Here is a 24,836-nt window from a genome sequence, read left to right as displayed (position 1 = left end):
AGCTCAAAGGCTCAACTAGGCTTGGCCTGTTCAAGGGCAGAGAGGAGTTCAGTGTGCCTGGAAAGTAGTGAGAGGGAGAAAAAGGAAGGAGAAGCTGTTGGAGAGATTGACAGGGGCAAAGAGTCTGTATTTTATTCTAGTGCAAGGATTCAGCATCTAAGCAGTATTATCTTAATTCTAGGAATTCAACTAGTTCTGCAAAAGCCATATGATGCCACAAAGCATTCTTTACAACACTACCAAAAATGATGGCTAGTGCCGTACAGTTCATTCAGTTATTTGATAATCATTTATTTTGCTCCAGTCAACCGTCAGACACTGTGCTAGGTGCTGAGGATTCAACAGCTACAAAGTAGAGAAGGTCCTTGCAGTCATAGTGCTTATATTTGAGTGTGTGTGGAGGTGAACATTTCAGGTAAAGGGGAAATGTGCACAAAGGCTTTGAGGCAAGAGTATGCTTACGATGTTTGAAGAAAAATAGACATGAGTGGATGAAGAGAAACTGACAGTAGAGAAAAAAAACCTGGGGGTGTGGTGGGGAGGGGGTGGCAGTGGGTCAAGATCATGTGGGCCACTGTATGGACGCTGGGTTATATGGGAGTCACTGGAGGATTTTGAGAAGTGGGACATTATGTTCTTATCTTGTAAAAGGACCACCCCAATGAGACAATAACTGTAAGGGGCCAAAGATGAAGACAGGGAATGAACTAGATATGGTGCTATTGAGGTGAGAGGTAGTTTTGACCGGGGAGGAACTGGGGAGATGGGAGATGTGACCATGTCTGGGTATATTTTGAAAACAGAATGATAGGCTTGGTGATTATGTAGATTAGGAGGTAGAGGTAAAGAGAAGAGTCAAAGGTAACTTCAAAGTTTTGCATCTGACCACCAGGAACAAATGCCATTTGCTCAGAAGAGGAAGTCTGTAAAAACTGCAGATGGGGGAACAGGTTTTGAAAGCTCAGTTTTGCAAAGGTTAAGTTGGAGTAGTCAATGACAAATCCAGTAGAGAGATTTGTTAGATAAATCTAGAGTTCATGGGAAATGTCAACAAATGAGTGGAAGAGGATAATCTCTAAATTCCCTGACACCTCTAAAGATGAAAAATCTATAGCCATAACATATAAAAGGGCTTATAAATCAATAAGAAAAAAGATGAATATTTTGTTAGAAATATGGACAAAAGATACAATTCTTAAAAAGAAAAGAAATAGCAATAAATAACCAAAAATATTTCTGTTACTCAGATTCAATTGTATGACTAAATTAAAAAAAAAACTAACTATATAATGGAACAACAATAATAAGATATATTTAAAAATAAACTTAAGAGAAAACAAAAATGTATATAAATGAAAATTTTTTAAATGCTACAAAGGATTCATAAGAGAGATTACTTTGGTAATGAAGACTCATTGTAAAGATGGAATCAGTTAAGTTTTCTCCCAGTAAAAGTACTCATAGTAAAACAGGAAACATTAATTATGAAATATGCATGTAAAAATGAACATTCAACATTTATTTTCCATCCAGGAAAATTCTGTAAATGAGGTCACTCAGGATATGGCTCTTTTTGCTTAAAGTGGTAAACAAAGCCATGTATAACATGAATTAAGGCTGAGGTAGTTGAATTAAGACAGATTAGTTCAGTAATAAGCAGTTGGATGTGGACTCTCCTCCAATTCCCTGGGTCACCACTGTTTTATTTTTTCCAGAGATGACAAAAATAGTAAAATCCTATATGGGCACCATTGATACTAAACTACTCGGGACTTTACTTCTAGGAAGAGTGCTGTAACATTTCCATCTGGTGTATACTCAACACACAGCATTTCAATTGGATTTACATTGTCTACTTGATTTCGGTGGTTAATCACCAGTAAGAAACTTTGTGACAAAATGGTTGAATAAAAACAAAGGACCAATCATCTAAACATACAAATAGGTTCTTTCTTAGCCTTTAAAGCCCCAAAACATACAGATATATATATATATATTTTTTTAAATCTCCTTTGAAGGACTGGAGGACTATTATTTCCATACTAAAAAAAATAGGAAACTGCGAAGAACAAGTGATGCCTAGCAGCAAATAAATCATTGTCATCTGGATATGTTCTCCTTTCCTGCCTCCTCTGCCTCTCCTTCATCTTTCTATAAGTCAAAGATGAAAATACAGAACTCAGTTTAATGGATTATCAAAATGCTCTAACCCCAACAAAGACAGAAGACGCCCAAGTCAATGAACTCCCAATGGTGACCATAGTTATCTGAGGAGGTAGAGGCGGGGCCCTTACCTGGCCAAAAGGAGGTCTGCCCCCATCAGAAGGTCAAGTGTATTGAACCCTACAGTAGACACAGGCTAGTGAAAATGGCCAGGATCAAAAAATGGGCAGAAGATCTAAATAGACATTTCTCTAAAGAAGACATACAAATGACCAACAGGCATGTGAAAAAATGCTCAGCATCACTAGTTATTAGAGAAATGCCAATCAAAACTACAATGAGATATCACCTCACACTGGTCAGAATGGCCATCATCAAAAAGTTTATAAATAATAAGTGCTCAAGAAAAGAGAACCCACTTATACTGTTGGTAGGAACAGAAATTGGTGCAGCCATTATGGAGAAAAGCATGGAGGTTCCTTAAAAAACTAAAAATAGAGTTACCATATGATCCCCCACTCCTGGGCATATATCTGGAAAAGATGAAAACTCTAATTTGAAAAGATACATGCACCCCAATCTTCATAGCAGCACTATTTACAATAGCCAAGATATGGAAACAAATCTAAATGTTCATGAAATATCCAACCAAGTGTCATCTTTATCCAGATGAATGGATAAAGAAGATGTGGGGTGTGTGTGTGTATGTGTGTGTATGTATCTAATACACACACATACACACACACAATGGAATATCACTCAGCCATAAAAAAGAATGAAATAATGCCATTTACAGCAACATGGATGGACCTAGAGATTATTATACTAAGTGAAGTAAGTCAGAAAAAGATAAATATCATATGATATCGCTTATAGGCAGAATCTAAAAAAAATGATACAAATGAACTTATTTACAAAACAGAAACAGACTCACAGACATGGAAAACAAATTTATGGTTACCAAAGGGGCAAGGGTTGGGGGAGGGATGAATTAGGAGTTTGGAATTAACAGATACACACCACTATATATAAGACAGATAAACAACAAGACCTACTGTATAGCACAGGGAACTATATTCAATATCTTGCAATAACCTATAATGGAAAAGAATCTGAAAAAAAGATACATATATTTTAACATATCTTATATATACATTTTAATATGTATTACATATGTAAATTATATGTATAACTGAATCACTTTGCTGTACACCTGAAATTAACACATTGTAAATCAACTGTACTTCAATTTTAAAAAAGCTATAGCTTTATATATTCTCTTGGCATCCTAATCTCTCCATAGCACATTATGTTAACATGTGTTATGCCCCTGCCCACCCCCAAAAGAATGAAAATGGCCAGGAATAGAAAAGGAACATGGCCCAAGGATACTTAATCTGCTATCCTGTTATTTTTCTTGGCTCTATTGAACACAGATGGTGATTATGGATTCCCCCAGTACACAAATTTCATGTAAGGACAGAAGTCTTGTTGTTTTGCAAATGAGGGAAATGGGAAAATCTGACCTAGTTATCTCAAACTCACACTGGACTTCTCCTTGTGAATTTATGACAACCAATCCTCCCTGTCTTCCAATCTAGGGGGCACCCATTAGGCTCTTAGTGCTATCTTCTTCTTCATCATAACAAGCTGCCATTTATTGAGAATCTTTTTGGACCTCAAATTCTAATAGTAGGAAACATATGATCTCATTTTATAGGTGAGGAGCTGGGGCTTAAAGAAGTTAAAAAACTTGCTCAGGGTCATCCAGCTAAAAAGTGATGGAGCTGGAATTTTAATCCTGTCTATTTGAAGATAAGGCATGTTGCTGACCTGCATAACAGACCAGCCCATATTTTAAAGCTCAACAGAGGTAGTAGAGAAAAACTTAAGAAAACCCAGAGACAAACATTGACGCTTCCTATTTTGGAAGAAACCCTTGCTGTGCAAAGCATGAGGCTGGAAGGGAACTGCATACTTGAGTCAGGGGTCCCTTGCTCTGTACATCTTTCAGAAGTTAAGTGACACAGTTGAAGATGCAGAACCCGCTGATGGCAGGTACAGCCCAGAAGAGACCTCACAGCTCCTCCATTCAACTCACTGCTGTATTTACACCTGTGGTCTCTCTCAACAGATATTCCTCAAACATCTAAAGGCACCTAAAGACTGAAACCATCTGCTGGAACCTCTGGCACTAACAGAATTGTCATTGCTTAGAGTTATGGTCAGAAGAATCAGCAAGGTGCTAAACTGAAATGTCGCCCTGCAGACTCTCTGTAAATGTCACTTCCTCTACTTCTCTCCTGGGAGTGTACAAAATATTAAAGACTATAAATGGAGTAACACTGTGGGGGTCATTTACTAACCACATTCCAAAGTCTTGGCCATGGAGAATCAGGGCGCCACCACCTAGGCAGGCAACGCCGCTGTGAGCAGAGCCTGGGGCTCCCGCATTTGGCAGATGTGGGCGGTGGGCTGCGGTTACCATCGACAAAATGGCCTTGGCTAGGATATTCTCCCAAACCATCCCTTGATGTGCACCACAGTGTGGAATCCCATTTTTACTTACTTACTTTTAATCTGTACTTTTTGTTAGTGGTACTTACAAGGGAAAACTTCAGAAATACTGAACTCCTCTCCGTCCCAGACCCACCCCTGAGAGACAGCGGTTACAAGTTCACCTTTATTTCCCTGGGTGGTCTCCTTCTTACCTTTAAATAACATGGAATTAAGCTGCTACTTGTATCTATCTTTCTTAGATGAAAAATAATTAGAAAAGTAATTTTCTAGGTCTTCTGCTGGTTACCTTTAAATCAGTAACTAATGCGCCCAAAATGTACCACCTCTCCCTCCAGTCCTCCTTATTCCTTTTACCTTACCACTCCTTTTTTTTAAAATTGAAGTGCAGTCAATTACAATGTGTCAATCTCTGGTGTACAGCACAATGTCCCAGTCATGCGTATACATACATGTATTCATTTTCATATTTTTTCCATTAAAGGTTATTACAAGATATTGAACATAGCTCTCTGTGCTATACAAAAGAAACTTTAAAAAATATATTTTTATATATAGTGGCTAACGTTTGCAAATCTCAAACTCCCAAATTTATTCCCTCCTACCCCATTTCCCCAGTAACCATAAGATTGTTTACTATGTCTGTCACACATTTACTCTTATCGTCAAGAATAACACTTATATTCTGTTCTATAACCATAATAAACTAAAATAATTTATTCTAAATGTTAAAACTAAGAAATAGCATTTTTTATGACAAAAGCTGCAATCAGATAATAAATTGAAAATATTTTTCTGATTAAGTGTCATTCCTTGCATTTTCTAGCAGCCAATGGTCGTTTAGCCACGGGAAAATGGGAAGGCCATTGCCGTCCCTAGAAGGAGGGAGAGTGAAGAGGAGGGTTTCTTAGCCTTGGCGCCACATTGGAATCACCGACGAAGCTTTAAAAAATACCGATGCCTGGCTGCCATCCCCAGAGGGTCTAAGGGAACTGGTCTCGAGCAAGGCCTGGGAGCTGGGGTTTTTGAAAGCTCCCTCAGTGATTCTTACTCACAGTAAAGTAGAGAAGGAAAGTGAATGGAAGACTACCCCCGACGACACTCACTGTAAAATGGGGTCTAAAGGCCAAAGACCCAGGCGTGGGACATGTGGGTAACATGACGAGAATGCCAGAAACTGAAGCTGCCAGGCCCCCGAATGCCAGAACGAGGGGCGTTGAGCTTAGCGGCATCCACATGAACAGCACTAACTCTCCACATCTGTTTGCTTGATTTCTGTAGAACCGAGCTCCCTGCTCCCTTGGTACCCTGCTGGGGAGGCTGACTGCTTCGGTTGTTAACCCCCTCTATCCAGCTCCTCTCCTTAGCCTTGACCTGCATCTTGCCTTCTGACGACGTGTCCTAATTTCCCAGCACAGTCCCACCCAGGGTGAGCACCAGTAGTCCCACATTTTACTTCCGAAAGTGTCCTGGTTTAGAAAATAAACTGCATGATCACTCTGCTGGTGACCGCCAGCCCTGAGCTTCCCCGGGGTTCCGGAATGGAAGCTCTGTACTGGCTTCTCACAATCTAGTCTAGACTCTGTTTCATCTTCAACAGATTTCCATTCGCTTTCCAATGTTCACAGATTTGCCAGAATCCATTGTTTATCTCTTGATTTCTTTACTGCTGGGGCTGACTGAGCATTTATGTTTCTATACTGTTATCTCAATTGGAAGTTTTGGGGGGCTGGAGTTAAACATATATGATGAACTGACATCCTGTTTGGTTTTAAACTAAACTGAAAATGTGAGTTTGAAGCCCTCAGCCTCTGTTCAACATTGCAATATTTAGGACAACATTATTTTTCAAAATATATCACCACTGACCCAGTAAGCATACATCTACCAATGGTCTGAGATTACTGACATCTGCCATCAGAGGCAAAGAGAACTCAGAAACCAGCAAGCTCAGCTTAATGTTCATTGTAAAATGTGTGTTTCTTAGAATAACTGGAGTTTAAGCAAATAATAACTGTGCATATAGTCTTCAGAACAGAGGAATGATCAGGGATAAGTTTTACTAAATCACTGTCCACGTGAAAACCATTGAAAATATTTCTGTTCTTCATTTAACTCAACTTGACAATACAGAGGAAAACCCATATTGCTCAAATTTAAATTATGTTAGAAATATGGTTGAGCATTAAAATGAAAAAAAATGTGCAGTGCGCATATAAGTGTATTCAATTAGAAATGTACTAGTTATGCTACGGAAGTGAAGTTTTGATATTCCATTTCCATTCCCTCTTCTCTGGCTGTTATTAAACTTTTGATGCAACTAGGCACCCGTGACAGCCTCCAGAAATGCAGAAGATAAAGCATGTAGGTGATACAAAGCATCTGGCGTATTTTGCTCCCAAGAGTATTTCCTCCCACACTCTAAGTATGATCTCTGGTGACCTGAGAACAGAATGTGTTCTCCAGATTGCTGATGATCAAAGGGCACTTGGCTGCTAAGAGCACAGGCTGCTGAGAGCATGTTCCAGAATGAGCTGCCAAGACAATGACCACAGAGAGAGCCAGTCATTCTGATGTTCTGGTTCCCAAGTGGGAGGGGATCACTGGCATCAAAAGGCTGGAATGTAAGTGAGGTGCTTCCCAACCATGGTGGCAGGGAATCGGGCTGGTGTTCCCACCAACATTCTAGCACCATTTTAGGGACAGAGGACACTCAGAGGAGAAACTTAACTCAGAAAAACTGAGAACTACTTTGGGAACACTGGGTCAGAGCAAAGGGAACACAAGCTCCCCGCATTCCATGTGGTGTGTGAGGAAAGCAGGGAAAAGGAAGGGTGCAGAGTGAGGCTCTGCTAAAGGCATCTTCTAACCTCTGGTCCTTCAGGTCCATGCAGGGTAAGCTCCGTGTGCGGGGCTCCTCCTGGGGAGTCTCACGGAGGTTTTCTCTGCAAAGCCTTGATCTTGCTTTTCTCGCCACAGGCATGTTCAGACTTGGGGAGGGACGAGAGTACTGAGTAAACTTTCTGACGTGACTGCAGTTAGGGTTGACTTCAGAGCCCTCCACGACAGCATACAACTTCCCAAGGCAATTGTTTCGAAAGACACTTCCACTCATTTTGGATGTCAAAATCTTGGTCCATCCTTTTTATAATCAGTTTAGGAGACAAATGGCTTGTTTTTGAGAATTCGTTGCACATGCACATCGTGTACTTACATAGAGTAATTTACTGGAGGCTTCTGTGGGTTTCCAGGACTCCGTGTGGCAGTCGGGAGAATGCACCTTGCAGACCCCCAGTTATGGGAGAACAGTCAGCAACCACTGACTGAGGGGCCCAGGCTGCTGGGCTCTGGAATCCATCACTGCGTTTGTTCTGAGCCAGGTTTCCCCACAGGATGTGTGCTCCTAGCCAATGACTAAGGGGAATGAAGACAAGTCTGCTCCTGGCTGAATTTGCCTCAAGGACTCCCAGAGGCTTTGCCAAAACCTTCTTACACCGCACACCTCCCAAACTTCCTTCCTTGTCTCCTTCCCTTGGGGGTCACACTTAACATGTGGTCTCAGGGCTCTCCCAGCCTTTACCAGTCCCTTCCTCCTCTCTCACACAGGCACTTCCCTTAAGAAATAAATCCTATTTTAGCATCTGCTCCAAGAAAGACCTAGATTTATAATGCCCTGCACTTCAGGACAACTTGCATCACTTAGAATTACTGGAATCTGCTGATATTTCAACCGAGGGTTCAACTCTGGACAATCTAGATTGTGCATCTACGTCAGAGACATCAGGCAAAAGCCAGTTTCAGCCAAACAGCATGGTGAACTGGCTCATTCTAAGACAACGGTGGTGGTTTCGGCCTCACAAACTCTGACCACGCACATTAGGTGCCACCTTATACTGTCAGTAAATTCTGACAGACCTTCAAGAAGCAGGTGTCACGTCCTTAGTGTTCGGTCTCACACCTCCCTGCTCAAGAGGGAGCAGACTGCCAGAATACGGATCAGGACACGCTTTTTCAGAGGCCCAGTTCACGGCACTTCCAACGCCACCAAGTTTTTCGGCAGCACCAGCGCAGCCCCAGCGTGAGTCCACCCAAACCATCTTGTTTCCCATTCAGGGTAAGATACTCAAAGTCCAGGCTTCATGGGCTCATGAAGTTTGTTCAGGGATGCTTGTGAGGTGTTTGAAATGAATATATGCCATTTGAAAAGGACTGGCTTAGTTTTGAGAAGAGAAAATGACATTTGGGGAGAAAGGTCTCGGTTTTGATAAGACCCTATAAAAGCGTGTGCTGAGAGGGCACAGTTCCCATCTCTGGGGCCTGGGTCCCTGCTCCCTCCTCAGTCTGCTTTTATTCTAGTTACTGATTTGCCAGAATCCAAATCATGGGGAATCTGGATTCACAGGGACCAAAATGCCACGGGGGAAAAGTGATGGCCAGGGGCTTCTGGTCCATCCCCATGAAAGATGGAGGGGATGCTGTCTCCCAACCTGATCCCCATACCCTCATTCCTTAAAAGCCCGGAGGACCACACTCCAGGAGCAGCACACTTGGGGGAGGTGGGGATGAGCTGCCCACGAGGACTTTCAGAAACCTCCTGGTGGCTGAGTACACACTTTAAAGAGGCTACAGCCCCAAACAGTTTGATATAATAAGCTTGTGATATCATATCATAGGGCTATTTTTCCCATTTTCTAAAACTGCTTTTATTGTTACAATTTGGTTGGTACAAAATACAAATTCTAGAGGGAAAAAAAGATAAAATGGTAAGAAGACAAAGGACCATTCTTTTATATTCTGTCCCCTGGTCTTTGTGGCTGTGATCACTGGCATACGCTGAGATAAGAGGCGAGTGCCAGTGGGACTCTGTACCCAGCACAGAATGTCACAAGATGCTGGTCCCCTGGGAGCCCGTCAGAGAAGGGACTTTGCAGGTCAGCTCTCTGCAGTGACGCTGTGTGGTGCTGCCTGGGGGACCCAAATGCACCAGGACCTACATCCCACCTCTCTCACAAAGAGAGAAAACCACATCTGGCTCTTCCTCTTTCTTGTCTTTTTCTAGGGTGAGATTTTCATAATCATTAATAATCTTAATAATAATTAAGACACCAATGATAATGTAGCTTATGTTAAGCAAGAATCTGAACCCTGGCAACTTAAAATCAAGCACAGGAGAGGGAAAACTTGGACTTCTGCCTTTAGAGTCTAAGATTGAACCCACCAGGAATAACCTAGAAGGATTAAGGAGTTACCACTGTGTCTCCCAGCCATTCCTTACAGTTAATGATTTGCCAGAATCCAGATTTCTGTTTGTCCTCAGTTCAGTACTTCTCTCTGAGAATGTGGCTCCTTCGGGGATTTTGAGTTTCTTTATAGGATGGGCGTTGGAGGGAACGAAACAGAGTGAGGTAGGGATGCTGTTTCTGTCTCCTCCTTGGTAACCTGTTTGATTTCAGGAGCAGCAGCTGGAAGAAGTTCTAGTAAATATAAAACCCTGTAACAAGGAGCACAAGTAAGGAAATGGAACTAATGATACATTCTAAACCTTTAAATCTCCAAGCCGAGGGATGGTGGTTTGCATGCTCCTGGGTCCCTGCTTTGCCGTGTCTCTATACAAAGGTCAGCCACGACCCTGATGGTCATGCTGTACAAGCTGCAGTGTTTACTCTGTGGTGCCTAAGTGAAAATACGGTCGGTGGGAGCACACAGGTCCGCCTCTGTGAATGTTTTATTCCTTAAGTTTGCAGGCCCTTTTCTGCCAGACTTTGGGGCTGTCTGCATGGCCCTGGCACTTCTGCAGGGGGACGGAAGCAGTGGGGACAGATGCACTCCCATGACACAGCACTAGGGTCGCAGGGTGCTTCTCGTGGTCGGCTGCATCCCTTTCACTGGGTCTCTTAGTATCAAAGGCATCGCAGCCAAAGGAAGACCACTAGACTACTGGCTGGGCCACGCCTGGAGGATGGAGGCAGCTGCATGTCTTCCAGAGTGCCCTGTGGTCCCACATTGCGCTTGTAGCAACCAAGGGAGTAGATAGGCCAGTGAATTACAGGGCAGACGGTAACGTCTGATCCACTCTCCTGGCAGTCTCAGGTTTCTCACTGGTCATCCCCAACATGTGAGGATTTTCCTTGGTTTGGAGTATGGGCTCCTGTTCCAGAGCAATGATCACAATAATAATATTGACTAAGAGTTTACCTATAATGAAAAAGAATATGAAAGCGAATACATGTCTGTATATGTATGAGTAAAACCTTATGCTGTACGCCAGAGATCGACACAACATTGTAAACTGACTATACTTCAATGAAAAACAATGCAAAAAAAAAGTTTACTATGTTACTGGCACTATTGCTAGAACTTTACACATAGTAGATATACATATGATCTTTAGAAACAATCCCCTGAGGTAGGTGCTAATGCTATCCCCACTTACAGATGGGAAGACCAAGTTCAGGGTAGATAACTTGTTCTTGGCTCGTTAGAGAAGAGCCTGCCTTCCAGCCCAGAGGGTCAGGTTGTAGAATCAGGCTGGGATATTTCATCACCCAGGGAGATGTTCATATACAGAGCAGCCAGACTTGAAGCAATTCCTCTTAAAAATAAATCTCTAGCCTTTGATTTGACAAGTGAAGGTCGGGATCACTGTGTGTGATTCTATACCCATGTTTTGAGAGTGAAGTTGGAAAATCGAGCTTGCTTAGATGTATGCAGCCGAGACGATGAAGGGTTTGAAAACCTTTTAAGATGAGGGGCATCTGGAATAAATGAGGGATGAATTAAGTGACTAACAAGAAGACACAGGAGGTGGCCGTACAAACTGCCTGCAAATACTCAAGGGGCTCTTGTCATCAGGGCGGGGCTCATTTTAGTTCCCTGTGCAGGGTAGGACCGAGGTGAATAAGCAGAAGCCACAGGAAAGTCAAACCCATTTCTGAAGACTCAGAATCATCCAAGGATGGAAGAGCTGCTGTGCAAGGGGGAGAGCTCCCCATCACGCGTGTCCTGAGGCTCCAGTATCAGCTGGGAGGGGATAGGGTCTCTGTGCCTCCCGGAAGGAGGTTAAATTGGGTGACCGCCAGGATCAAATCCAATTCCCAGACTCGCAGTAGGATGATTTCACCTTTTCAGAAAGGAGTTAAGTTGAAATGCAGGAGACACATTTGATGCCTTGAGTATCATTCTCTGTTAGGCACAGACAGGCCCAGGACAGGCCACCTAAAATATGCCTCGATGGCATATTGATTATTTTGATTTAAAGTTACTAAGAAATGGCCAGAGCAAGAGGGCCACTTTGACCCTCTGGCTCCCTGAAAGCAGGAAATAAATCTTTCATATGAAAGGTATATTCTCTGCATCCTTTATTGCCAGGGACAGGGAATTCGGGCAGAGAAGCCTGTATAAACAGACCTTGTTGCTTTAATTTATTACCTCAAGGCCAAATTTTGCTTAAATTCCTTACTAATTAAAAACTCAAACCTAAGTTTCTTTGTCCTGTCAATTTCTCTCAAATTTATAGTTTCTTAGTCTAAAAAATATAAAAGCTGCCTGCTTTGGCCATGGCTTAGGTATTGTCTATGAAATTTCCATGTGCACAAATTGATTTATTTCTTTTTTTTTCCCTGTTAATCTGTCTTGAGTCACTTTTATTATTAGTCCAGCTACAAGAACTCAGTGAGGGTGGAGGAGGGAGTGTCCCCCTCCTCGACAGTAGCTCGCAGGGGAAAGGTGGGGAAAGCAGGCTGGACCACAACTCAGACAGGAACCTGAGGTCTTGGCTCCTCCACCTACGTGTATGACCCGCCCCAGGGGCACTAACTCTGCACACCCTTAACTTCTGTAACTTCCAAACGGAGGAAAATGAGTATCTTCATTTTGGAAATTTCTAAAATAGAGATAACTGGCCCCCAAAGTTCTCTGATAAAGCATCAAATCATTTGGAAAATGGAATGAACCAAAGTTATGCTGCCCCCAGCACTCTGGCTAAAGACAAAACTGTTGCGTAAGGAGTTCTAGAATAAGACCACTTCTGCATGTTTTTGGGACATCAAGTTTGCTGATAGTCCTTGTACTTTGCTGTATCTTGCTGTAAAGTGAAGGTCCTGCCAGCAACTTCTTTTCCTTTTCTCTTTTTGCTCCTCACTCTGTACCAACACAACCAGTTTCATCACCCAGAATTGCCCCCCTGGCTGGGATAGTCCAGTTTCTTCGAGTCTGCTGCATTCTAGGCAGTAACAGTGCAGTTTTATTGTAATTAACTTTTCATTCTTCTGTGCAAAACTAATATTTATGAGAAGCTTCTGCGAAAGACTGAGTTCTTATTTGTCCTACCTTCAGAAAACTTTCGCCCTGTTTATATCTTTTTTTGTAAGTCAGTTTTTACTTTAAACATTCTGTCGTATTCTGGAGACAACAATAAGTTACTTTATGAGCGTTTGGGGTCTGCTCTGCAAGCCTTTGCCAGAGTATAACAATGCTTAGAACATACTTCCCATGTTTTAAAAGGAATTTCCCCCTAAGTCACGATTGGCATGTCTACAGGTGAGGCATATACATAAAATCTTCATTAAAGACACATCTGCATGTCTATGCATCACTATTTAAAAAAAACTAATTAGTCCACTTCGGACTGAAAAAAGTCATTTTAATCAAATGTTGTCATTAGCTCCTTTTAGCTGAAAAAAGACGGTAGCGGATTCACAAAGGATGATTTCCTTTTATGCACAACTTGGTAACGGAAACTGACAGAAGAACACACTTAATCGTCCTACTACCCAACACCAGAGGCGCCGAGGCTCCCGCTCGGGGAAAATACATATCACACAGTTCAAGGAGGAGCCCCTGCCCCTCTCCCAACAACCCAGACAAATGTCTGCTTCACAGGCTTAAGTGCTACTTCACACGATTTCAATAAAAATAGAGTTTAATTTGGTCTCAGAAACTTGCTTTCTCCCGGGAAAAGGGCTTGGGCTGTGGCATCAGCTGTGCCATACATGCGGCCCCTCAGAAATGGAGGGGGCTTGGCACCACTCAAAGGCAGGATGCAAATCTGCAGCGCGGTTAATTAATTTAGCCTTCATATCAATGCTCACAACTACAAAGAGGGCTTACCAGCCAGTTTCCAACCAAAGGATAAAAAATTCAATGAAAAGGCTAAGAGATTTAGCAAACAAACTGTTTGCCATTTGAGAGTAACTTAAGGGCTACCCAAAAAGCCCTCCCTGATTGAAATCCATTAAAAGGAACCAAACACTGATCCGGAGGAAGAGAGCTTAGATATGCCACCTACCCAATAATGTCCCTACAGAGCCCAAAGCCCTGGGGCCCTCATGAATATTCTGGGAACTTAACCTGCCAAAAGAAGAAGAGATGGGGAGGATGAGAGGGGTCTTTGCTTCCAAATACTAGCAGCTCTCCCGCGGTTCTGCCTAGCCTCCCGGGATTCGCTTTCCAAGCTCTTTATTGAAATTGCTCAGGTCTTTAACTGATCTCCCGTGAGGGCTCAAAAGCCTTAAGCTAATTACATTTGGCTGAGATATGCTTGATGAGATGGGAAAAATACAAAGCTTTTGAAAGGATGAAAAAAAATCTCTAACCATCTGCTGGTGGTGTTGCTAAAAAGAACAATAGGCGGGAAGAAAAAGGGCAGCTAGCCAGAATGGAAAGGTACAGGATTTCTTTAATTATGGGGTCAATGAAGCTATTACTGCTTGGAATGTGGGGGAAGGCAGGCCAAACAGGCTTAGAGGGCTGAGCAAGACAGTGCTTAGCAAATAAATGCAGCCAAACATCAGCACCAAAAAAGGGATGCATTTTTGGAGGGACAAAGGGGAATTAGCCCAGCTTGGTTGAGCAAAGCGTTTCTAATTAGAAATCGCGGGTAGTTAGTGGAAAGGAGAGAAAGGTTCGCTCCTAAATGGGAATGAGGTTTCAGTACAATCTCCACGCTTCTCTCCAGGGTATCTGTGGTCCTTGAAGGCAGTTTCAGATGCAGCCCTGGCGAAGCGCACGCTCTCTGATGCCATCAGCCAGACAGTTGCTTCTGTTTTACTTGGCAATCCAGGTGAACAGCCTGAGTTGAGCTTTCAAATCAGTGCCCCAGGTGTTGATTCAATATGGCAAGCAGCTTATGTGCAGTGCTCTAAAAGCCCTGTTCAGTTTCTCCTTTTCTTCTCTTCTTAAAAAAAATATAATGAATCCCCTCAAATTCAGCTGAGAAAATGTTTGATTTTGGAAGACAAATGGACTTAAATAGGGGACTGCTAAATCAAGGTTATTTTTACTTTGTGCACAGTAACTCCTACAAGTTGAAGAGCAGTTTGTGCCCAAATTTGAGTTTTGTTCTTTTTTTTTTCTCAGACTGTACGAGGGAATGTCGTTTTCTCTCATTTTACATTGTCTTGATTCTGTGTCTGAAGGTGGGTAAAACTACTAAACTAATGGGGAAATAGTTTTATTTTCTTCATTGTTTCCTTTTCATCAAACCAGGAAAGAATGACCTTTCAGCAGGGAACTCATTTTTCAGACGCACCACTCAAATGTATAGTCAGGATGCTCTTGGACGGCCCCAGGTATGCTTCCCAACAAACAAACTGTCCTTTTCTGCATCTTCCTAACCTGGGCATGCAGTATCTCTTCCATCCTGCCTCTTTAGGCCTGCCGCTGTGGGAAGGGTGCCCTGTGTCAGTGGCCACAAGGAGTGCATATGTGGAAAGAGAGGCTTATGGGCAGCTGATCTCAGACAAACTGGAGTTTTCAGTTGGAAACAGGTCCCCATTCTGACCATAGCTACCCTGATGCCCAGGGTCCCAGCTGCAGATCTGGGAGACCAGGATGATGCTAAAAAGGTCATCTCCTCTCACAGTGCCTGTTGTGTGTCAGCTGGTGTGGATAATGAACAAGGGCTTTCTGAGTGGTTCTCAAAATATGGTCCCTGGACCAGTAGCATCCACATTCCCTGGGAACTTGTTCAAAATGCAAACTTTTACTGCACATCACTACAGACCTACTGAATCCAAACTTGAGGTATTGAGCCCAGAGATCTATCCTTTAACAAGACATCCAGGTGATTTGGATCTACTGAGGAGTATGTTCTATGTCTGTCTGTCTTCTGTCTGTCTGTCTATCTATCATCTTTGCCATGTTTAAACACCCACCATCCAACAAGAATAAGGCAGAGAGAAAGGTATAAGGAATTTTTCAAAAAAATTATCTAAATTTGGAGGCAAAATACTAGAGTAGTGATATCATTCAAAACGTGGTCCATAGACCAGTAGTGTCACCATCACCTGGGAGCTCAACAGACGGGCAGGTCACAGGCCCACCAAGACCTACTGTATCCAGATCTCTGGGGGAAGGGTCCACAAACCTGTGTTTTAACAAACATGCTAATTCTTATGCACACCTGAGTTTGAGAGCCATTGTGCTAGGACAATATATGAGCAAGGTTTGTTGTCAGTTTGGCTTTAAACTATTAGAAACTATTGAGGTCGAGGGGATCTCTAGCCCCATTTTGTGGTATTAGTCAGGGAAAGCCCGGCGGAACATTTGTTGGACATGAATTTTATATCTCCTCCATTTCCAGAAAGTATTGGTTGGATATTTACTTTAATTATCATTCTTCCCAGACAAGAAAAAAGAAACCCATGCTCTCTCTTCCTTCCATTCCTTTTCCTTCTCTTTCTTCTTCTTCCTTTCTATCTCCTTCCCTCCTTCCTCTTTTTGTTTTCCTACTGCCTTTAATTCCTTTTCTTCTAATCTCCTGGGGATGCACAACTATTCTACCAGCACTTACTGTGGCCACAGTGATAAGATTTACCTGAATTAAATTCCACTTGTGCAACCGACAGATACTGGCATTTAAAAGGGATCGGTCATGACAATAAAAATGCTGCCTAACACAGCATAGATTCACCAGTTCTCAGCTAGAACATGGACAGATGTTGGAACCTCTCCTTTCGCTGGGGATCTGTTACGGTAAGCCTGAATTTTTCAACTTAGTTTGGAGTAACCATGTGCAAGGTTATGGTATTAGCTCCCTGTTCCTATTGTAACAAATTACTGTAGCCTGTGTCTTACCATGACACCAATTTAGTTCTTACAGTTCTGGAGGCTGCAAGTCTGAAATGGTTCTTATGGGGCTAAAATCAAGGTATCAATAGAGTTACTTTCCTTCTAGAAGAATCCAGTTCCTTACATGTTCCAGTTTTCAGAGGCTGCCTGTATTCCTTGTTTCACATGGCCTCCTCATCCATCCTCAAAGCCAGCAACACAGCATCTTCAAATCTAGGCATTTGCTGGCTCTCTCTCTCTCTCTCACACACACATTATATCTACATTTATCTTATCTATCACAATCCTATTTAATTATGTATAATCACTACATTTAATGTAAGTTTTATTTTCTGATCATATAGGTTGTCCATAATATTTTGTTAATAGGAAAAAGTAATGTAATACAGTATAAAATGACTAATTAAGTTTGAAAAGTGTTCCTTTCCATTGAAATTACATGTCCCTGTCTTAATATATTATGAATCGCACCCCTCTTGATCCTGAAATTATGATTTTGTAAACTATGATAAAAAATAAGAAAAATGAAGGACAGGTGAAATATATTTTGTGTATTTTTGAGAAATAAACTAAATATGATAAATGGAAAATAAACATTCTCTTTTCAAATAAGTCTTTAAGAAGAAATATCCAGTTTTTCCCTTTCATTTCTATTTCTTTGTAGTTTTTTTCTATTAGTTTCAATTAAAATCCAAGAATAATAAATTATGACATTTCTGAAAAATGAACAGATGTGCTTCTATGTCAAAAACGTAAGCTCTCACAATGAGATATCTATTGGTTAGAAACATAGCTGACTGATCTCAGCATTTCCTTTGAAGATTCACGATGAAGTAAAACAGTCACATACAATCAACCCAAAGCCCTTGCTATTGGTAAAACGCTGCTTTTCCTTTTTCTTTTTTTTTTAAATTATTGCAGCAGATGTCATAAAATAAATGTAGTGAAACATTCAAGCAGCAAGCTCCTTAATTGTTTCCATCTTGATTATAAAAACACATTGAAAGGTAAATCCTCACAGTGAAATAAATGAAAAAAATAATTAACATTCAAAGTACTCTCTATACCACCTGTTCTTTACATACTGCACTGAAATGAAGGCATCTGAAGTATAAAGAGTAATGAAAAGAAACAGTTTCCTTCTAAAACAGAAAGAAAAGTAGCATTTAAATTCGGAATCCAGATCAGAATGGATGTACCTCGTGTGCAATCTATAGGATCTGGAAATTCCTTCATCTGATGAAATCAAGTGAACTGGTTAAGTCTAAACTCAAGCACCGCAATTATTTTATCCAATATAGATGACATAACAGTTCGTGGCTACTTGTTATTTTTTTTTAAAATCTTTTATGTAAACAGACGTTGAACCTCTGTAGTCTTTAAAAGCGGGTAATCCAACTACTATCTGATTTGAAGGTTATATGCTAAAATTTGGGTTGACATACATTTTGGTCTTTACCACAAAATGCGTAAGTGAGCATATTCACACATCCATTATTATTACAAACTCTACTCAGTTTAGAGTTTCGACCTGCATTTGTCAGTTCTATGTGTGTCAAGTGGAAGGGTACTGATCCTAGACGGTCAAAGATAAAGGAAGGAACGGTAAGCAAGTTACATGGTAATTACTGGATAAGTCTAAATCAGTAGTGGTGGTACTAATCAGTGATGAGAATAATAATTAATAATAATAATAGTAATAATGATGATAATGCATCAGGGAAGTTAAGATAACCTTAGAATTAAAATACACCATGATAATGGCATTTGTTGGGATGAGGTAAATGAAATTTAAGCATGCTATGTTTTCTTTTGTCATGGTCCCAATTAATATTAAAATTTGGTAAGCCTTAGTGATACCTGAGCATCAGGAAAGGAGGAGAGTCAGGAAGGAAAGCCCCGTGGTCCTGCTGACTGTCTGCAGAGACTTTCCAGGACAGCCTGCAGACCCCTGAGTTGAGGAGACAGAGCTGATTGACCTGGAAGGGTTGGCAAGGCAGAGACCTGGAGATGATCTGATTCTATAAGGGGGTTGCTCCTCTGACTTCCTAGACTAGACTACTTTACACAGCCATAGGAGTAAAAGTTACCTGGTAGAAAGATTACAATAATGAAAATGAGACTTGGTCACAGCAGTGCAAATGCATTCTGTTTGGCAGAAAAGAAAGAATATATTTTATTGCCTTATATGATGCTAACCAATCTTTCAAGTTTCAGTATTCCTGAGTTGTGGGTAAGTTGTGTACACGTATGATGCATTCGGTATTCCTGATTGTAGGTGTAACATGGAGATACACATATACCCATGGAAATATGTGTATATATTATTTTCTTTTGAACCAGTTTTACTTCTTACTGGTCCCTTCCTTAATTAAGGATTTAAATAAAATCTTTTACATGTATTCAACGTGTATTTGTATGAGAGTCATGACTTTATATTTCTGAAAATGACAACTTGGAGTATTATTTAGTACCTTGGAGGAGAGGGCAGATATAATGGCCATCAGCTGTTAACAATTAGACTCACTGTCTTTAGAGGAGGCTAATTTTCTGGAATATTTAGGGATAGCACATGCAAAGTAATATTATGTTTACGTACAAATAAAAATTACTCTTTTCATTAGTTGTGATAAGAAGGTACTTCGTGGAGAGTTGCAGAACTCTAGCCGAGAGGAATAAGAAGTTCAAAACCTGGAGATAGAATTCCACTTATGGGAGAGATCTGTTTTATCTTTGCAAATTACTTTGATAAACCACAGGACCATATGCCTCCTGGCAAGACCAGGCAACAGAGGCTTGATCCAAAGTGAAACTGTAAATCAAATTGCAGAGTTAAGGAGAGGAGGAAATAGAAAAAGACAAAGGGGACCCAGGAACAATGCTGGATGCTAGAGAATTATTAGAAGAGATGGTCTCTGAAAATTCCCCAGACAGGGATAGACTAACAATTTCAAATTTTGGGTCTCCACACATCCTTAAGTTTGTGGTCCTTCCTCCCTAACATGTAAAATGAAGGATCAGGACATTTTTTTCTACATTTTAAAAGACACAACGATCACAGCAAGCTGGGGGTTTGGCCACATTCATGAGGCCTGATATACACTTTCTTACTGAGAGGCTACATACAAGGTTTGTAGGTGATCAATCCAAATTTGCACACATACGCACGCGAAACACATTGTGGGAACCAAAGTTCTTACTGTAGCCGTGAATCTACTTTTCAGTCTTCTATGTTTTTTAACTTTAAAAGTATAGGTCAGTTACACTTTTATCTGAGGAAGAAACATGATGAAAATTAGTACTCTAAAAATAAATTTTAAAAAATATTAAATGTGAATATAAACATTGTATCTTCCTACCTTATACAGTGTAACTTGAATGAACTGATTCTGTATGAATCTATTGCATACACGGAGATGTGCAGAAGATTTAAATAATCTAGCTTAAAACTTTATGATTTTTACATTCAGTGTATTGAACCGATACAAGGAATTTCATGAAACACTTAAAAATATTCATAAAACCAGAACAGGCACCAGCATTATTAATTTATCTTATATCCCCAAATGAAATTTTGGTTGACAAGTTCTAGCTACAAAGTATTATTAGGAAAAAAGGCCAATAAGAGAAGAAATCATTTGAAAATGAAGTTGCCCTAAAAAACTAACTTCTAGTGCTGCCAGCGTGAAAAATGCAGTTTTACCAAAGTTGACTTCACTGGGGAAGGTAAGGTACAAAGACTTTCTGAAAATATAAACTTCCAGTAAATTAATTATTCAAGATGAAAGTTCATATATTTCACATGAATCAAATAATGCCTATAAATCAAGGATACTTCAGTAAAAAATATATATATATATATATATATATATATATATATATATGCCATGATTCTTGGTGGCAAAACACACAGACTGGAGTTCGAAAGCCTGAGTGTCATGGGTGTCGTGTGTTTGTGTGTTGCTGCATTGCTGGTGTGGAGGCTAATTTTTAAGTTGAGGGGAAAGGGCTCTGTCAGCGATGTAAGAGTTTCATTAATAATGGAAAACATCAAGGGCTGTGTAGCGGTGCTTTGTAGAGAAAATAAATCCCTAACGGCTTTGATTGGTAGGAGCAGAGGAGAAAGCAGTTCACTGTGCGTTCACTGAAGGATGAAACAGTGGCCAGAGAAGAGAGGAAGTTTCTCATAAGGACTAAGAAAGATGGTGGTGGAAATCCAGCCTGGTTCTGAGCAGAGTTTGTGTGTAAACCTACTTTGAGTGTAAGGGCACTTTTACCCCATTTAAACTATCTTCAGGGAATAATTAGGTGTCCAATTACTGGTTAAGCCCTGAAATAGAATATGATTAATTTGTCTGATCTCTTTGTCTGGTCTAGATCACCTCGGCATTTTTATCAACAGAATACGATGAATAAAACTGAGTAAAACCTAGGACTGCAGCTTTCTCAGTACATTGGTGACCACTGGCTCCCATGTCATCACTCCTTGTTTCATCAAGAATGTGGTTTTTCAGAGCTGGCCTTCTCAGAAAATTTATAAAATTGGAGAACCTCATCGCTGCATCATTGGGTTCATATCTCTCACTTAGAACCCCAGAAACTGGGATTCACAGAAAGCCAGGAACCACATGGCCAGAGTCTGAGGCCATAGCTCTCTGCACACCTAGTCACGTGGTCCTGCTCGTCAGAGGCCAAACCATGAGCCAAAGGACATGATGATTAGCACTCGCTGCTGGTTAACACTTCACTGTCTACTTGCATGCCTGTCAATATCTATCTTTTTCCAAGAACTTAGAACACAATATACCTTAAATCTCCATCAACATTTTGATCAACTGGAGGTAAAAGATACGGGAGTGCTCTTCCATATTACACTTGTTGATGGATACAAGAAAAAGAGTTGGGATGCACACATTCTAGGTAATGCTTGGAAAGTCCAGTGTATTCCTAATAAAACATAATTTAAATTTATGTGACATAATAATGGTACTATGCTGATATAGTTAAGATTTTAGATCAAATATTTTAAAATTCAACTAGAAATAAAAATCTTCAGGAAACGACAAATTGGGAGTGAGATTTGTAGACACTAAGTGCTATGCATGAAACAGATACACAACAAGGTCCTACTGCACAGCACAGGGAACTGTATTCAATACCTTGTAGTGACCTACAATGGAAAAGAATAGGAAAACAAATACACGTATATGAAACATTATGCTGTACACCAGAAACAGACATGACATTGTAGGCAGACTAAACTTCAATAAAAATGAATAAATAAAAAGAAAAAAAAAGTTAAAAAGACAAAAATGAACTTATTTACAAAACAGAAAGAGACTCACAGACATAGAAAACAAACCCATGGTTACCAGGGGGGAAAGGGGATGGGAAGGGATAAAATGAGAGTTCGAGATTTGCAGGTACTAAATACTATATATAAAATAGATGAACAACAATTTTCTTCTGTACGGCACAGGGAACTATATTCAATACCTTGTAGTGACCTATAATGAAAAACAATATGAAAACAAATACATGTATGTATATGTATGACTGAAACACTATGCTGTACCCCAGAAATTGACACAACATTGTAAACTGATTATACTTCAATTTTTAAAAAAAGAATTAAAAATCTTCAGAAAAAAAACACTTTAATTTTATGCTAAAACACAAGATCCTTTTCAGAGGAGCTCTCCTATAAGATTACTTTCCTATTTGGTTATTAACATAAATGATACAATTTTACTGGATTTCATATGTGCTGTAGGCCCTGCTGGGAAAGCATAAAACTGGAGTCATTTAGGAAGAGGCAGTGTGGCTATGTGAGAAAATCTGCCATATGTGATACCTCACTTTGTGTCTGTTGAAATTTTTGTATTTCAGGTCTCCTAGGGACATGTCCATTGTGCTATTGTGTAATTTTATCAGCATGAACTTCTGCTGAATATTTTCTCTTCTTTTCAAAACCCGTATTTTGGCAGCGCTAACTTCAAAACTTAACGTTGCAACATCTGTGCCCATACACCTGGGAGCCATCGAAGATGTAGCTTGAAGAGTATCTACATTTTTCAATCTTACAGGATGTTGTGAAATAAAGAAAAGGGTTATCCATTTTTCCTGGAATTTTTTGAAGGTGACCACTGCCTGTCTCCTTAGAAAGATTCTCAAAATAAAAGAGAACCAATATTTCTAAGTCTGTAAGAATATCCATACAATTGGAACAGAATACTCATTGGATTTTGTTTGCAGATGCGTAGTTCTTAATGAACATATTCAGCTTTCCATTAAGAGACACTGTGCATATCCACAAAACCTGGAGCTATAGTCTCAAAATGTCCTCAAACAACTCTTTACTAACTATATGACACAAAAGAAAGCAAAGGAACATCCTACTACTTTGAATGTATTTACTACTTCTAGTCCGTGGATGTACCAATAAATCTTAAAAAATAGAAATTATGTTTGAATTGGCATTTCTCAAACAGAAGACTGAGATCTTGACCAAAAAAAAAAAAAGACTTTCTGAACACAGAGAGATGTCTCCCACCTCACCTTTCATTAACTGTTCTATCTTTATGGAAAAAAATGTACTTACTGAAATTGCCTGCAGGAGATGGTACTGAAATTGGAATGGGCAGAACAATTTGTTGTTGAAGGGTAATATAGATGATGTAAAATTTTTATGGATTCAAAGTTGTGAGGAATGGATTTGAGGAACTCCACATGTGGATTCTTTTGACTTTGTCATCAGTTTATCAAATTGTGATTAAAAATGCGGTGTGCTTTCTGCGTGTTAGGTATTGTTGGAATTGCTTTCCATGCTTTACTCATTGAATTTTCATCAGAACCATTTTTGACGGGTCCTTTTGTCATCACCACCTTACAGATGAGGAAACTGAGGCACTGAAAGGTTAAATCATCTGCCCCAGGTCACCCAGTCTGTCAGTGGGGAGCAGGGCTACTGCAGAGCACCTCAAATCTGTGCTGCTCCCTTTTCCTTTGGTTACTTTTCTTATATGTAACAGAATGGCTTTAAACTCTTACTTGGAAGCAAAGAATAACATGATAAAGGTGACTGATTTTAAGTTATTTCAAACTGAGACAGAAACACTCAAGGCAGAGTCAAGTTAATCATCCATGGTAAAGAAGGGAAAACTCTGTTAATTCAAGCCACAGGCATGATTATTCTCTTACAGTGAAAAGTCAAATTTTAACAAAAAAATCTAACTTCAAAGTTGCTGTTAGCAAGTAACAGAATTTGATCTCACTTCTTTCTCACCTGCCATCCCACCACTTGCAGAAGAGGACTGCCATCTCTACAAGGGAGAATTAACCCTTCAGTAATTAGAGGGGTGCTGTGTGCTGGAGAAGCCAGTGATGTCAGTGTGTGCTGAACATGAGCCTTCTCCCTTGTGGGTCTAGTTAAAATGCGGACAGCGTACCCGTTGTTTGATGCTCCTCTTTTGCACATCTTGAGGCACAATATACAAAGTAAATAATTTCTGCTATAGTGAAATTCAGCAGGCAGACGCAGCATGGTGTAGTTTACATTTCACAAGTAACTACTGGAGGGAGCAAGGCCATGTAGCTGTATTTGAAGTAAGGGTTGTATCAATTTTCTACTATCATCCTCAGACTTAAAGTTCTCCAAGTATACCATTTACTTGACTTGTCAGAAACATGGTGTCATGACTCTGAACTAGGGTTTGCAATTAGAGAAAAGGTCATGAGAGACATAGACATAGAAAAACATTGTGCTTTTAATGCAGTGGAAATTTAAAAAAAAGATGTCAAAATCACTAACATGACTTAGTAATTAAACTGTGTCATGCTGCTGCCAAAAAGAGTTCATAACTTGGAAGCTGTACTTACCATTGACCTGTTTTTACAATTGAGATCATGCCTGCTTTTTCATTTGGAAACAAAATTGATCACTGTGTTCTATAAACAAGGCTTGTCAAGTTATTACCCTGTAACTACTTTTCAAAAATACATTTATTTAAGAACAGTATGATTTATGACATGGTGTAACAGACATTATTTCCTTTTTCATTTCACATTTTAGCTTCCTTTAAGAGATT

General features: G+C 40.3%; 1 protein-coding gene and 1 long non-coding RNA gene across 3 annotated transcripts in view; one reads left to right on the top strand and one right to left on the bottom strand.

Annotated features, from left to right (window-relative positions):
• The window catches only part of MACROD2 (mono-ADP ribosylhydrolase 2), a 1,873,695-nt gene that overhangs the window by 24,386 nt on the left and 1,824,473 nt on the right, over positions 1–24,836 (bottom strand). The gene's annotated exons all lie outside the window — the stretch shown is intronic.
• LOC116147429 (uncharacterized) lies at positions 10,020–24,819 on the top strand. Its single transcript, XR_004131025.2, has 5 exons — positions 10,020–10,085; positions 15,166–15,248; positions 16,527–16,653; positions 21,127–21,669; positions 22,639–24,819. It is a non-coding gene; the product is annotated as an uncharacterized LOC116147429 (long non-coding RNA).

This window comes from Camelus dromedarius, chromosome 18 (assembly GCF_036321535.1).
Source record: "Camelus dromedarius isolate mCamDro1 chromosome 18, mCamDro1.pat, whole genome shotgun sequence".
NCBI lineage: Eukaryota > Metazoa > Chordata > Mammalia > Artiodactyla > Camelidae > Camelus > Camelus dromedarius.
The sequence above is the reverse complement of the archived record's forward strand: the minus strand, read 5'-3'. Positions and strand labels throughout refer to the sequence as shown.